The sequence below is a fragment of the Ambystoma mexicanum genome, chromosome 1p (assembly GCF_040938575.1).
Source record: "Ambystoma mexicanum isolate Mex_15411 chromosome 1p, UKY_AmexF1_1, whole genome shotgun sequence".
Lineage (NCBI taxonomy): Eukaryota > Metazoa > Chordata > Amphibia > Caudata > Ambystomatidae > Ambystoma > Ambystoma mexicanum.
The window spans coordinates 321,473,839-321,488,807 of record NC_090921.1 but is presented as its reverse complement, the minus strand read 5'-3'; positions in this window follow the sequence as shown (position 1 = coordinate 321,488,807).

Here is a 14,969-nt window from a genome sequence, read left to right as displayed (position 1 = left end):
TAGAGCATGACTTAATTGCATATGCCGGTATCGGTCAGTGCCACAGAGGTTAAATTCCTCCACCAACCTCTCGAATGTCACAATTCCCCCGTCCCGAATCACATCTCCCACTTTAGTTATTCCCGCATTTACCCAGTTCCGCCATTTTGGGAGCCTGTCCAGCTCAGGGATGTGTTTATTTACCGACAGTGGCTGTACCGGTGTGGTTTTCCCTTCCCAGTTTATGTGTTTATGCGCCTCTGCCCAGATTATTGCCCGGTGAGTAGCCATTGTTTTGGTGGTGTTGCTATTAGTTTTCTGGTATAGGGACTCTAGTGGGGTTATACCTGCTCCATCTAGGGTATCAGATTTAATGTGAGGTAGCGAGGGGTTGCCGTGTAATAGGTCATTTATCACTGCCATCTGACTCGCCCAATAGTACATCTGTATACGCGGCAATCCTATGCCTCCCTCCCAAATGGAGCGCTGCAGGATGTGGAGCGCCATTCTCGGGTGTCCATTGTTCCACAGGAGTTTCCGGAGGATTCTGTCGATTCTGTGAAACTCCCGCCTGGGGATGTGTAACGGGGCGTTTTGGAGTATGTACAGGAATCTAGGTAGTGCCATCATCTTAAATAGTGCTGCTCTCTCCAGTAGGGTCAGTGGCAGGGCGTTCCAGTGTTTGATGTCCTCTGCAAAGTGGTTCATAATTGGGTGGAGGTTTTTTTCTACGTACTCGTTTAGATTCGTCGTTATCTGAACCCCCAGGTAGCAAAACTGGTCAACTTCTATACGAAAGGGGCAGTTCTGTATCTCTACGCTACCCATCTCTCTCAGTGGGAACAGTGTGGATTTCGACCAGTTTACCTTCAAACCACTAAAGGATTCATATTCCTTCAGTAAGCGTATCACTGCAGGACAAGAGGTTATGGGGTCTGATAGATACAGGAGCAGGTCGTCTGCGTACAGTGAGACCTTATCCTCCCAGTCTTCTGTCCACCGGAAGCCCTTCCACATTTGTGATTCTCTTAATAGAATCGCCAACGGCTCTATGGCAAGCGCAAAAAGCATTGCAGACAAGGGGCATCCCTGTCGTGTCCCCTTGCCCAGTTTAAATGGCTGCGAGAGCCACCCATTTACTCTGGTCACGGCCTTTGGGGACTTGTATAGCAGCTGCACCCATCCCAAGAATTGGTCACCAAAACCCATTCGACGCATTATTTCCCACAGTGCTGGCCAGTGCACCGAATCGAAGGCTTTCTCAAAATCTATTGCTAGAAGCGCCAAGGGACCCTGCAATAGGGAGGATTTTTCGAGTGCAGCGTGAAGTCTGTGTACGCGTAGACCTCTGGGGCATAAAGCCGCACTGGTCTGGGTGTATAAGTGACAGGATAACTTTCTGCAGGCGATTTGCTAATGCTTTCGCCAGGATTTTGGTCTCAGTGTTGATTAACGAAATCAGCCTGTACGAACTACATTTCTCTGGCGGCTTATCTGGCTTGGGGATCACTATTATAGTTGCTCTTCTTAGGTCTGGGGGAAGCTGTCCTTGCTCCCTCGAGTGTGTGTACATCTGCAGGAAATGTGGAAGTATCGCACTTGGTTCTATCCTTTTCCATGTCTCCACCGGGAAGCCGTTCGGCCCCGGTGTTTTCCCGGGATGTAGTTGTAACATGGCCAACCCTAGTTCCTCTTCAGTAATGGTTGCCTCCAGTAGATCTCTCTGTGTGTCCGTTAGGCTGGGAAGGGTGGTCCCGTTCAACACGGAGAGGTTAGTGGGGGCTTCCGGTGACCCATAGAGCATTGCATAGTAGGCTGCAAAGCCTTCTGCGATAGCCTGATCTGTCCACAGTGGTTCCGAATTGTCGGGTTTGATCATCCTGACCTGTTTGTGCCCTTCATCCCTGCGCTCCAGCCAGGCTAACAATTTACCCGCCTTATCTCCAGTCTCATACAGTCTGGCGCGCATCGTGGTGTGTGCCTGTTTAGCGTTTTCTAGGGCTACATTGTGCATTTTTTTTTGGGCAAGGACCAGTGCTCGGTTCGTTTCAGGCAGGTCTCGCGCCAGATGTGCGCGCTCTGCACGTTCCACCTGTTATTCAGCCTCATTTACTTTTTGCATTTGAGCCTTTTTGTGCGCCGTTGTCCAGGAGATAATCTCTCCCCGCAATACCGGCTTGTATGCCTCCCACAGCAGTCTTGGGTCATCAGTTGACCCAGCGTTTAGTTCAAAGTAATTGGTTGTGGTTTCTTGAATACGCTCTACAAGCTCCGGGAAGCCTAAGTAATAGTTGTTAAGGCGCCATGAAGGTGGAGGAGTAGGCCTTGACGTTGATAGTTCTATTAGTAGGGGCGAGTGGTCAGAGATGCCGCGTGGAAGTAGTGTGGCACTAAGTACTCTATGCACCTCTGTGGTTGGAACGAAAAAATAGTCCAGTCTAGAGAGGGAAGCATGGGCGCCTGAGTGGAAAGAGTATTCTCGCCCCTCGGGGTGAAGGTCACGCCATACATCCCTCAGTCCCAGTGCTGATATGAAGGTGGCTAGCCTAGTGTGCGTGTCAGGATTCCTGCCCCTTAGGTGTGTACGATCCATACCCAGGTTCATAACCTCGTTAAAATCGCCACCAAGGATTAGTGTGTCTGAGGAATCTTGTACTATTAGGGGGGTTATTTCTTATATAATATTTGGCGACAGCGCGGGTGGTGCATACACAGCTAGTATTGTTATGGTTCGATTCCATAGGGTTCCTGTCATATGCACAAATCTGCCTCCCGTGTCCTGTGACACACTGGACAGTGTCAACGGCAGCTTCTTATGGATCAGTATGAGAACCCCTCTGGAGCCTGAAGTAAAACCCAAGTGCAGTGCTGTACGATAGTTACCACGTTTAAATAAGTTACATGTGGTGCACGCTAGGTGTGTTTCTGTGAGCAACGCCACATCCGGCGCTTGCCTGTTTAATGCTTGGGTGACAAGTCTGCGTTTTATCCCACTACCCAGCCCATTGACATTCCAAGTCAGGAGACGTAATGATTTTGTATCAAATCTAGCATTCGTCATCTGTTTGGGGGGTGGGTCGCTGTTGAGCAGTATGTGTAGGATTCCGGGAAGATGCACAAACTATTGTTTCGCCGTGTGATGCAGGTTTGTAGGAGTGAATATTTAGTGTTGTCGGACCATACATGAACAAAAATAAAAACCCAGAACAAGGGTAAGAACTCCCCCTCCCCCCTGCTCCATCTCTTGTTCCCCTGAAGGCATCTACTGCCCCAGTAGTGTTACCTAACCCCCCTCCCTATACTCCCACCCAACCTGGAGTATATGTCGCCCATAATTTAAACAGAAGAAGTAAACCTTAACTAAGCCAGTCTCAGTGGCATATGAACTTCTTAGCTTACACAACTGTCCATGTTGCTGTCGCGGACTTCTTTGGTTTTAGTCTTTGCTCGTGGGGCGGGTGGCTGTTCAGCCACTGGCCTGGTTGTATTCCGTGCGTAGGTCGGCGTGGGGGGGTGAGAGATTTTGTGGTGCTCCTAGGCTCAGTAGCTTTGGTTTTCTGCCCAAAACTGCTCCCAGTTCATATTTCGCCCCGCAGCGGGTTTCCTGGTTGTGGACGTTGCTGTTGGCCCTGCTCTGGCGGGCGTTCTGGGCGAGGACTGTTGCGTCTATCTCTCCTTCTCCCCTCGTGTTCCAGTCCCCTTCTATGTGCCGTTCGGCCCAGTTCCACGGCTCTCTGGGGTCGGTGAAGTGCACGGTCGTGCCCCCATGGAATATCTTGAGTTGGGCAGGGAAGAGCAGTCCATATTTGACACCCACTGATTGTAGACGTTTCTTAAGCGGGTCAAATGACTGTCGTGCTTTCTGAACTTCCCTGGTGAAATCGGGGAAGAAGGCTATTTTGGATCCGTTGAATGTGACCGTGCCCTTCGATCTTGCCAGTTGGAGTACCGTGTCTCTGTCCCTATAGTTCAGAAACCTGGCAATTACTGTGCGTGGTGGAGCTCCTGGTATCACTTTGCCAGCTGGGATGCGATGGGCCCGCTCGATAGAGAAGAATTTAGAAAATGCCTCTCCGTCATAAATATTCGTCAACCAGTCCTCAAGGAAAAGTTCCATGCATTCCCCTTCGGCTTTTTCCGGCAGGCCGATTATGCGGATATTATTGTGCCGGGATCTACCCTCGCCATCGTCCACTCTTGCCTCCAGGGTCTTTATCCGTGCTAGCATACTCGCCACTTGCCTATTTACGCCTCGCAGGCCGTCCTCGGTTTCAGAGATTCGCGCCTCTGCCTCTCCCGTACGGGAGGTCAGCTTTTGCAGATCATGGCGTAGCAGGGACACGTCTGCACCGATGCTGTCCATCTTTTTTTCCACCAAGGTCCTGGAGTTGGTGATGGCACTCATGATATCTTTTAAGGAAATATTATCCACATGGTCCGGGTCGACCGGCGGTGGCCTCTCTGGTGAGCGGGGTGCTGGCATCGCTGCATACTACTCGATCCTGCTCTGTGTGGATGTTTTCCTGGGCTTCTCCTTACCCATTCTCTGTTTGGCGTGGTACTGTTGCAGTGTGCCGGTGTCTGGTCCCAGGGCTGGGGGGTCCGGCCGGTGCTGGGGAAAGGCACTAATGGTGGTGCTGGGCCCGCTGCAACAGGCGGATATTTATACTTGTGCTGGCTTAACCATTCCCTTGACCAAACAATATCTATTAGCCCCACATTCAGCAGTTCTGTGGTTCTATCTCCTGGTAGCGGCCACAGCAGGCGCAGGTGGGGATCGCGGCTCCGTCTGGAGGCCCTTTGCCCGTGGGGGGAGGGAAGGCGGTTCACCAGCACTCTCTATCCCACCTTCCCCTCTCCTTACCACAACGCCGGATGTATCAGGCCTCGATCAGCGGGTCCATGTCTCCGGTTGTAGTGGGCGCGCTAGTCAGATCACCAACCGGTACGCCGCACGTCGTCTTCCGCGCCAGCACTGACACGCCGAGCTTCCCGCTCCGGGCCCTCTTCAGGCCCCGGTTCGGTTGGGTTCTCGCCAGGTGGGCTGGGCCTGCGACCACAGAACCGCCCCGCCACCGCGGTCAGGATGTTGACTGCAGGGCCCGGTGGAGCGTGCGCCAGCCGCCGGTTGACAGTGCGCGCTCGCAGTCATGGCGGCCATCTTGGGCTCAGCACTTGTCACGGTTCCTGCAACTTCCACTCGACCTGGACGGCGATTCCTTTTACAGATTTGCGTCGGAGCACCGCGATTCGGTGAAGGAGAGTCTCACACACCGCTGGAGTATTTCAGGGTTCAGCTCGGATATATATTTTAGCAGGATTTTAACAGGATGAGGCCAGTGGCGCGGGAGCAGCGCGGGCTCACGTCCTCATCGGGTGGCTGCTGGCCACACCCCCCCCTTGTGGACACTCTCTTGGTCGTGCAGGCTCTCTTGGCTGGGCGTAGCAGGATACAGGACTGGTTGCTGTGCTTGACGGGAGGGGGGGGGAAACAATGTCGACCCCCCTGGTTTGAAGTGTGCTGATCACGCTCCAGAGGTTAGTGATGAAAATCTGTTAATGGAATGGAAAATAACAGAGATACAAATAAGGCTGGGATATATGAGTGGCTTGGAGCTGCTGGAAACTGCGCCTGTTACGGATTTGCATTGAATGTTATCTGTAGAAAATGAATGAATAAAGCGTGGTATCTGGGTATGGAAGTTAATGGGGGAATCCGTGCGTTCCTCTGTGTTGCAAAACCAAAAGTGGCGAGGTTCATTCTGAATCCTTCGTCATGCGGTATTGTAACGGGAAGGGCTACAGAAAAAAGAAGAAATGCCAAATATATTTTAAAGGACTGGCAGTTCGTATGTCTGTGTGAGGCTAAGTAACTCTTGTACGGAATCTGCAATGTACAGAAACCCCTCCTATAGGGAGGTCGTGTGATAATTTATGTTTAAAGTTACCTGAGTTTCTTCTTCGCCGCGTGCAGAATTAAATCTGTGCTGGCAGCCTACTGCCGAAAGTCGTGCGTTCGGCGTCTGTGGAGCTGCTGTAATGAATGTGGGCGAGGGCTGGAGGTGGAGGGGGGTGTGTGAGTCTAACAGCCAGTCAGAATGCTGAAAAATTAAGAATCCCGATTCGCTGTGTTGTGTGCAATGCGGAAGTCATTGTAGTTTGTGCCTCCGTGCTCTGCAGAGTGTAAAAAGTTCGGTTGACGAACGTCCACAAACGTTGTAAAGGAGGCAATGCAGAGGTAATGTAAGGACTGGAAAAGAGTGTGCGCGCGGCTGTTATTGCGGGCAGTATGAAAGTCGCACGATCGAACTCTGCCCTGAGGGGTGCGTTTCATGTAGTCACGTGATCTGCAGTTCGTACTGCTGAAGGTGTTGAGTCACAAAAATGGAGTAGAGAGCGCAATATGTATACAGGAAAAGTTGTGCATCATGTTGTGCCTCTGTATCTGTCTTAGTTTTCAGATGCCTAAGTTAGAGTGCGTGAAACTACATCTTCTCAAGGAAGTAAACCGGAGACCAGGCTGGTCTGCACCGGCGGGTTCTGGCTGTGTAATGGGTTCTAACATTGTTGTAAATTGGCGGTCTGGCGTGGAATGGACCCGCCTTAGAAAGTGTAATGTGTTCCATGAAGAGACACATTACATTTTCCCCATTATTGGTAGCCCTCCGGTTATAAATGATGCCGCTGGAGGGCTTGTAGTTGTGAAAACTTCTTAAGTCTCTAAAAAAAGGAGGGGGCAAAGGGGAGGAGAAGGGGTGTTGTTGAGTTGTTTTGTTTATTTGTTTTTTGAAAGGGAGCAATTGGATGCTCTACACCAATCTATTATCTTTGGGGAAAAAGTTGTTGTTCATTGAGGCCGTGGGCCACAGAATCCATTCTGTGTATCCATCTGCATTCCAGGTCTAACAGGCGGCCCTGAATGTTGGGTCCACTGCGTACCCGTTCGATAACCCACCATTTGATGTCGTGAGTAGTGTGTTTTTCCCCCATATAGTGCTGTACTAAACGAGATGTCATATTTTTACAGCGGATTCTTGACCGGTGCTCAGATATCCGTATGCCAACGTTCCGCATGGTCTGACCGATGTAGCGTAAATGACATGGGCATTCTATGCAGTAAACCACTTGGTTTATTTTGCAATTTGAAACGTCCTTGAGTGTCCATGTTTTGTTCCAATCTGGAATTGGTGTAATTTAGTAGTAAATTGGCATACCGAGCAAGTTCCGCATGGATAATGCCCTTTGAGTGGTCGAAGATTCCAGATATTTGTCTGGGTTTTTTTTTGTTGTACATGGAATGTACCAGGTGTTCTCCCAAATTGCATCCCCTCTTAAATGCAGATCTGGGTTTTTCTTGGGCTGGTAGACAAAGTCTGACTATGGGCCAGTATTTGTAGATGATTTTTTTAATCTGAAACGCATGTTGGCCATGAGTTATGGCACATGTGATTTGATTGTTCTCTATATCCCGCGTTTTGGGTGTAAGAAGTGAGTCACGGCATGTAAAACGGGCTCTTTTTAGTGATCTTGCCACCAGTTTTTTGGGGTAGCCACGTTGTCTTAGTATATCACTTAAGAGGCTGGCATCGTGGTAGAAGTTATCTAAGGAAGCACAGTTTCTGCGAAGTCTTAGAAATTACCCATCCGGTAAATTCTCTTTGATATTTTTGGGGTGATCGCTTTGGAAATGTAGCAACGTATTGCGGACTGTGGGCTTGCGAAAAGTGGTACACACAAGTTTGCCTTGATCGTTTTCAATTGTCAAGTCTAAGAAGTGTATAGATGAATCGCTGTATTCAAATGTGAATTGAATGTCTTGACTACATGTGTTAAGCCAGGAGCAGAACTCTACTAGGGCCTCCTCTGTGCCTTCCCATAGACATATCACATTGTCTATATATCAACGCCATTGTTTGATATGATCTCTCCATCTGTTGACTTGATTGAGGACAAATCTTTCTTCGAACTTTGCCATAAATAAAATTGCCAAACTGGGGGCAAATGCTGCCCCCATGGCGGTACCTTTTGTTTGGAGGTAAAACTGTTGGTTAAATTCAAAGAAGTTTTTACATAAAGCCAATGTCTTAATTTCAATGATGAATTCTGGGGGAGTTGTCATCTGGGTATTTGTAGCAGTCAGATATTCATACACACAGTCAATTGCCGCCTGTTGGGGAATGCTGGTGTATAGTGCCTTAATATCTAGGGTGACCAGTAGCTGTTTGCGTTGGTCAAAGTCTAGGTTTTCAAATAACTGGATGGTGTGCATAGTGTCCCTGATGCAGGTGTCTCTTTTGCTGCTGATGGGTTTTAAGAAATGGTCAACAAATTTACATAAAGGTTAAAGTATGGATTCGCAACCGGACACAATAGGTCTTCCCGGGGGGTTAATCGGGTCTTTATGAATTTTGTGTAAGGCGTATTGGCAGGGTGTTCTGCCTTGTGTTGTTTGGAGAAATTCAGATTCTTTCTCTGATATCCAGTCCCTTTCTAGTGCAAATGCGACCATAGCTGTAATTTCTGTTTTTAAATCTTTGGTCGGGTCTTTTATAAGTAATTTGTAGCTCTGAGTCATTCAGGAGTTCCATTATCATGCAGTGGCATTGGTCTGATTTCATAATCACAATCCCGCCCCCCTTGTCTGCAGGTTTGATAATGAGCTCTAGTTGCTTAGATAAATCAGAGAGGGCTTGTCTTTCTTGTCTGGTGATATTTTGGTATTTGGTTGGACTATTTCTCTCTCAGTACTCTGCGGTCCCGTAGGACACATCTTTCAAATGTAAGAAGGTCATCTGGGACTTGTTTGTCAGAAGGCGTAAAAATAGATTTGGGATGTAGACCTGTGTCTTGGACGGTTTCTTTGTCCTCGTGCTCATAAAAAAACGAGTGTAATCTCACGGTGGGTAAGAACCTACGAATTTCCATCTCACTGTTGTACCAATCTGTGTTGCTGGTTGGTACAAACGATAAACCCTTAGAAAGTACTGAAATTTGTGTGGCTGTAAATTGAGCCTTTGCCAAGTTAAAAATAGGTAATTCTGAGTCTAGCTCTAAGTTTATCTTCTCTTGCGTCTCGATCGTCTGTGTTGGCCTTGAAAGCTGGGGTTCCATGGTGGGGGACCCCATCCTCCACCTGGCACTCCTCGGCCTAAAAAAGGTTGCAGAGGAGGTGGTGGGTAGTTCTGTGGTTGTGGGTGACCGAATTGGTTCTGTTGAAACGAGTTGTAGCTCTCTCTATGGATGAGGAGAGGGATTAGTCCCGCAATGTGCTTCACCGGGCACTTTGCCAGGATTTTCGCGTCCGCGTTGATCAGGGAGATATCGGTTGGATCACACCCTTTCTTGTGGAATACTACAATGTTGGCCAACAGCATAGAGCGTGGTAGTTGGCCACTGGTCCCCACACCTGCCAATACGGACTTGAGAGTGGGTGCTAGGCGGTCTGCTAGTGTTTTATCAAATTTGATGCGAAGTCCATCGGGCCCGCTGCTTTTCCCACCAACAGGGATCTGATTTCCTGATGCACCTCTGACAGTGAATGGAGCTGCAAAACCTTCTGCTTGGTAAATTCACAGTTTAGGCAGCTTGATGGTCGTCAAGAAGTCACTGATATGATGGGATCAATTGGGTCCAGTTTCACGTATGCCGTGCCATAAAATTGTGCAAACTGCTTGTTAATATTTTCATCTTCTGTATGTAGATTCCCTTCCAAAATGGAGTCAATAATTTGTGCTTCTTGTCTGTTACGCAAAAATAAACAAAAATAGGGGCCTGTCTCCCTCACAATAGTAGGTTTGCGACCAGCTGGTGAAGGATTTATGGGCGCGGGAGGAGGATACCTGCTTCTGATCGGAGCCCAACGAGTTTTGTGCATACGTGGGGTTCGCGTGTGTGTTTATGTTGCTTCTCAATGGTCCGTTTGTCAGCCCTCAGTTGCTCTTCCCGCTCCCCCCATGTTTTTGAGACCATCTTTAAATGCATTGCCCTCGTATGAATGCCTTGTGTCCCACCAGTCCAGTGAATCCGAGGATACATTAGTATGCCAAAACATATCAGTATCGCCCTCCAAATGTTCAAGGAAATGTAAGACGCCACAGTGGTTTCCAGCAAAGGGACCTCTGGCAGGTCGATGCACAGTATCACCGGTGCTTGGTCCGAGAGGGTTGAGGCCAATATGTTGCACTTGTGAATCAAGTAGCCGGCGTTGGAGGGAAGCAACCAGTAATCTATCCTGGAGTAGCTGCCATGCCTATTGGAGTAGAAGGTGTAATCTCTTTGTTCATGTGTGATTAACCAGGCATCTACAAGTCTAACTTCTCTCAGAAGAGACTGGAGAGTAGTCAGCTTGCAAGAGTTAAATTGTGGCATTGTGGAAGTACTCTGCCAGTCAACTGGTGGAGCCAAGGCTACATTCAAGTGTCATCCCCGACTAATGTCAAACCTCCCATGTATTGCGCGCACTCAGTGAAGACGTGCATGAAGGAGGGTGTGTCAGTCGTAGATCCATATATATTGAGAAGGGTGATCAGCTGGTGTTGTATGCAGTCCTGCACCAGGATGCATCTGCCTCCCCCATCTAAGTGTGTTAAGAACCTGGAAGGGAACCTGCTTATGAATTAAAAAGGATACACCTCTTTTCCCCTGACATGGAGAATGCACTTCTGCCCCGACTCACCCCAGCTTCTCACTCTGCCGCATTGAGGTGACTTTCCTGTAGCAGAATAATGTCCCTTTGCATATCCTGCATGTAATTGAGCATTCGCTTCCTTTTTATTGGGTGCCCCAGCCCTTGGATATTAAGAGTAATACATGTAAGGGAGGTCATCCCAGTTTCTGGGGGGGAACCCCCCACCCTCTGTGGGTTCATTGTCCGAATGCCTTGCCTTGATCCGTACCCATAGTGTCACTGGAGTTGCATACAGAGGAATATACCCTAAAACAAGCACAAACGCCCCAAACCATAAGTAAACAGTAAAACATTGGGATCGATGAACTGTATCCCAATACAGAGCAAAAAAAATAAAGGCCATGTGTGGGGCTGATTGGAAAGAATCTGGGGACCATAGCTGCTCTCCATGCATGCCACTGCCCCCATCCGGGAGGCACTGGCAGTGTCGAAAACTAGAGTTAATATCAAAATAAGTAACATAAAATCCAAAACGAACCTTGGGGCAGATGAGCCCAGGGTGACGGGTGATGTATGGTGAGTCATCCCGTCTGTAGAATGTCAACCAGTTCAACTCGATCTTGGAAACACAGAGTGTGATTTTGCTGTGTTGTAACCTCACAGGTGCCCTGCTAGCGATTGTCCGAGAATTGGCATGACTCTCTCCTGCCCCCCACCCTGGACAGGGCAGTCCCCTGAAGATGCGCCCTTAACAGAGTAGTCTCTGATCCATGAGAGAGATCCCGAGTCTGAGTCTACTGTAAGGGTCATGTCTTCATTTCACTGGTGCTTCAGGGTAGCGTTCGAGGCCTACCAGGTGTTTGCCCGCTCTCTTCCAGCATGCTTGTGGTTGATACCGGCACTGCGGTTGAGGTGGAGGTGACATGCACTCAGCTTGGGGACTCACAATATCTGTAGTAGGGAATTTGGTGGATACCAGCCCTCATTGCCCCAGGAAGTGCAAGGTCGCCTCTGGGTCATCGAATGAGTTATCTAGAAGAATACACCAGATAGCTGGAAACTTTAGATAATATCTTTGATCTGTGCCTTTCAGGGCATCAAATATAGGGTTAAACCCTTTCGTGCGCCTAGAGACCTGGAAAGGTCATTGAATATCCAGACGTCAGCTCCTTCACCGGTAGCACTTCAGTATGGCTAGCTTATGTTGGAAATTTAATAGGCGCATGGTAATGGCACATGGAAACTCGCCAGGAGCGGGCATGGGGGCCCTGTGCACCTGCTCTATGATAAGGTTTCTCGGGCTCTGTATCTGCAGTTTTTCATGGAAAAAGCCGTCGATGTAGGCCTCTGGGTCTGTCCCCTCACTATGTTCAAGGAGAGCCACCAGGCAGAGGTTTCCGTCGGGACCTGTTTTTCTGGTCCTCGAAGTTTGCGCCCAAGCGTTGTGCCTCCTTAATTGGACCGTCAAAGTCAGTGGTGGCTGTGTCAAACTTTTCCTCTAGCGAGCTGATGCGATGTGCTGTTCGTTCTTTTGTCCGGTCTGCCTAAGTAGAGTATGGATATCTTGCAGGTTGCGTTTAATGTTCTGGACGGTGTTTGTTTCTTGGGTTCTCTGTCCAATAGTCTTCATCTCTAAGAGAACTGCCTGCAGCTGGTTCTGGATTTGAATCTCCATCGTGAGCTGTCTCTGGGCAGAGCAGTGCAGCGGTGTGCAAGTTGTGATAGTATCTGTGGCGTTGTCGGATATGGGGTCAGGAGCCAAACGTAGCATGCCAGGTGGGTGCAGATTCAAGTTGGTCCGGGCTTCTATAGTTACGTTGTTCAGTTTGATCAGTGGGCTGACCTTGACTTATGCAGATGGCTTAGAGTGAAGCCCTTTACTGGTGGCCCCTGTTGTGTGTGCACAGGTGGCTGTTCTGCAGGGGCAGCCTGGTGGAGTCGCATGTCTACTATTGGGTTACTGGGGGTCACTCTTGCTGTCGTAGTCATTGCCCTGTTTGCTGGCTATAGGTGTCCATACATATATACCCCTCTGCTGGTTTACAGATTCAGTGAAGTCGGGGTGCCTCTGCAGCGCCTCCCCCTGTCATCCCACAAGTCTATACATTCCAATTGGCATGCCTAGGTAAGGCAACAGCACCCGCAGGCCGCGGGTCTTCAGGTCCTTGATGGGGATTCACTGCCTCAAGGATGGTGTGGTTATGTGGCCGCCTGGGTCCTATTCTGGACAAGAGGCTGGTGGTGGGGGCCCAAAGTCACATGGCCCATTTCCCCCTCTCTGCAGACTCGCTATGTGGTATTAGGCCCCTCGCATGCAGCTGCGTTGCAGTTCCTGCAGGCATCCCTCAACGGCTCACCTGCGAGTCGGGTTGGCTGCGGGCTATCAGCGCTGCATTTCAATGTTGATGAGAGGGTGGGATGGGGGTGAGGCGTCTGTGTCAGTGCTCCGGCTCGGCAATTACAGCCAAACTGTCACTGGTCACTGTCGGACTGGGGCATGATGGTCATTGCGCCACCAATCCGGTCTGCGGGCAGAGCGGCAATGTCGGCTTGTCTCCCTGCACCCGCCCTCTCAGCCCCAGTAACCTCAAGGGCTAGGCGGGCCACTTTGTGTCTGGCTGCCGCACTCCTCCAAGTCTCTGCAATCCTCCGGCACCTTTATCCGGCATGAGCCAGCGCTGTGCGCATAGCAGGCCTAGACACCACGTCCACAGGCAACTGTGATCTCGACTGCCAATAGCTCATTGATTGGATCGGCTAACGAGACGTCCTGCAGGCATTCGGCTCCCCACTGCTTCCCCTGCACGATTCCAGCTTTATATTAGGACTTTGCATTGGCTATGCAGGATATATTGCGTTTCAAGAGCTCATCTGCATTGGAGCTCAGTCGCCCTGCTAGTATCTTGCTCGGGCCCCTTTGCCCCCCCTCCCACATTACAGGTGTTTTGATTATTCATGTGCTTATTCCTGTATCATTATAGGCATTCTGCTAATTCCTTTGTAATGTTAACATTACAAGTGTCAAAAATATAGATACATTCCAATTTTGTTTCTCAAACTTTGGCTGATGTGATTTTTAGTCGTTTTGAGGCATAAACAACTTCATAGTTAGGCAGAGTTTATATGCAGTACCCTTTGGGACCACTACACACAACTAGGACTACAGTTGTAAGCAAAACCAACCTTTGGTATATGTCTATACTACATAGTTTTGTGGTGGGGTTGCTGAGCAGCCAGGCTTATCTAAAGACGGAATATGAGCTGTAAGGGTGTTACACAGAGGTCTAAAATTACAAGTATTCAAATAGACTCTCATACTCAAGATTTCTTGGTAAAACACTTATTAATTTTTTTCAGGCAGTTAGAAAACATTCACTAGAAGGAGGCTATCTATATCATACAAAAATATACTCCAGTACTTCACAGTATCCGGGTCTGAGGCATTTAAACTACTTTGAAAGAGGAGCAAAATGGAATTCAGAGCATTTGAAGTAGGAGCAAAAAGGCATAAGTTAATAAAACAATTATTACAGTTACTCTTAAACAGTGCAAATAGTTTGAGTTCACCAGACAAGTTGATTCAATGCAATAGGTTAGGCCAAAGTCAATGGGCTAATGTCCTGTATAGGATAAAGCAGTTAGAAATTAAATGGAAAAGTCTTTGCCAAAGTTCTCAGAAGTCGTTTGTAAAAGAAAGATTCCTATGTTGGGTCACAAGCGGACTAGGCCTGCAAGTTGCCAAAGTTTCACGCACTTTCTCAGTGAGAGGTAAGTTCTCTCGCTCGGGTTTTCACAGTACCTTACAATGAAGAAAAAGATGCAGCTGAAGACGTTTGTTCCTGGCAGTTCCTGCAGATCTCGCTGTTCCTGAGCCTCAGTCGTGGGGACAAGAGTGAGGACGTCGGGGGACTCCTGCACTGCACAAGGACTGGTCAAAAAGCTGGCAAAGGCAAATCTTCGATTCCGGTAGCTCTAGTCAAGCACACAAACTGGTGTCCTTCTTACTGGCTATTCGGTTTCCTGCAGCACTCTGAGGAAAATACAACCATCCAGGTGGCTTACGAGTTGATTGGTCCCACCAACTCATAGGGAGAAGTCGTCCTTGAAGGGCTTCTCTGGCGAGATGAACCTGGCGATTCGGACCTGCAGTGGGGCTTCACCGGACAAACCAACGGTCCAGGAGTTGCAGAAGCTGTCCTCTTCCAGCTCGTCTTCGGTTCTTTCGTTCCTGTGGTCGACTCTGCCTTCCAAGCCAAGAGACTCATCCTTTAAACAGTTTTCTCCCATTCATTCCAGCCTAGCTGCCACTCACCAAGCAGGGTGGCTGTCCTTGCTGGACAGTCAGCCAGCCAATCACGCCAGA